The 1,048-nt window shown below is 18.7% G+C and overlaps 1 protein-coding gene and 1 long non-coding RNA gene across 3 annotated transcripts in view; both read right to left on the bottom strand.

The window, feature by feature from the left end:
* The window catches only part of LOC116186271, a 23,211-nt gene that overhangs the window by 12,819 nt on the left and 9,344 nt on the right, over window positions 1-1,048 (bottom strand). The window lies entirely within an intron of this gene.
* LOC102674197 (protein artichoke-like) overlaps window positions 1-1,048 on the bottom strand; it is a 9,507-nt gene that overhangs the window by 2,573 nt on the left and 5,886 nt on the right. The window lies entirely within an intron of this gene.

The raw sequence follows: 1,048 nt of genomic DNA, 5'->3' as shown, positions 1-1,048 counted from the left end.
TTTTTTTTTTTTTTGCTGTAATTAGAATGTTTGTAATATTACCTCCTTTCTAATTTATAGTATATTAAAACACAAATTAGCCAATTCTTACCAAGTTTATAAGAAGCTGATAATAGAAAATCAAAACGTGCAAATGAAATAAATTGAAATAGTTTGAATTGTTTTAAAAGCAAAATTTTTCTACAGTGCTGAACGTAGAAGAAATGCTTTTTTAGAAGCATAACAAAAACAATTAATTTGATAAATTATTATCTAAATGATTTTAAATTGTTGTGTAATTATTGAATAAAAGTATATATACTTTTTACTACATTAAACGATTGCTTAAATAAATTTTTTATCTACTAGACTTTATAATATGTACTACTTACTTATCGCGTAGCATAAGTAGCATTGTTATGATAACATCCATTGATCAGAAGCGAATTACGTATAATGATATTCAAGGTAATATTGTAAAATCAGATTTATATTTTTTTGATAATATTTACCTATACAGAAGATTAAAAATTTCTGAAAAACTTAGGAGGTATATTAGCATTTTGAATTTAAGAAAATCAATTCAAAGTTTTTTTTATTAAAATGCTTTAAAATATGCATAAATTTTTCATTTTGTAAATGAAAAAAATTTATTTTTCTGTTTAGAGATTATATTTAATGATGTTTTTCTTTGATTTATTTTTTTGAAGTTTCAAGATAAATTCTGTTATTTACTATTGAATGATATTTCTTTGAAAATATAAAAATTAATACGAATACTCAAAATACATTTCTATATTTATTCGAATATTTTTTATATTTAGAAATATTATAGAAATATTAAATATGAAAATAAATTATTAATTTCGACGCAATATAAAAAATTATAAATTATTTTATTGCTATTAAAATATCTAAAATTTATCAAATAAATAAACAGAAATTTTTAAATTAAATATGTTAAGGACTGCGAATTAAATTTAAAAATAATAAATTTCTAAAAGATTTCTAAAAGTTTGACCAATGTTTTAATAACTCTATCTGAAAATAAAATCAATAAACAAAATTT

The sequence above is a fragment of the Apis dorsata genome, unplaced genomic scaffold, assembly GCF_000469605.1.
Source record: "Apis dorsata unplaced genomic scaffold, Apis dorsata 1.3 scaffold_37, whole genome shotgun sequence".
Lineage (NCBI taxonomy): Eukaryota > Metazoa > Arthropoda > Insecta > Hymenoptera > Apidae > Apis > Apis dorsata.
Note: the sequence above shows the minus strand (reverse complement) of the source record. Positions and strands in the feature narration are given on the sequence as shown.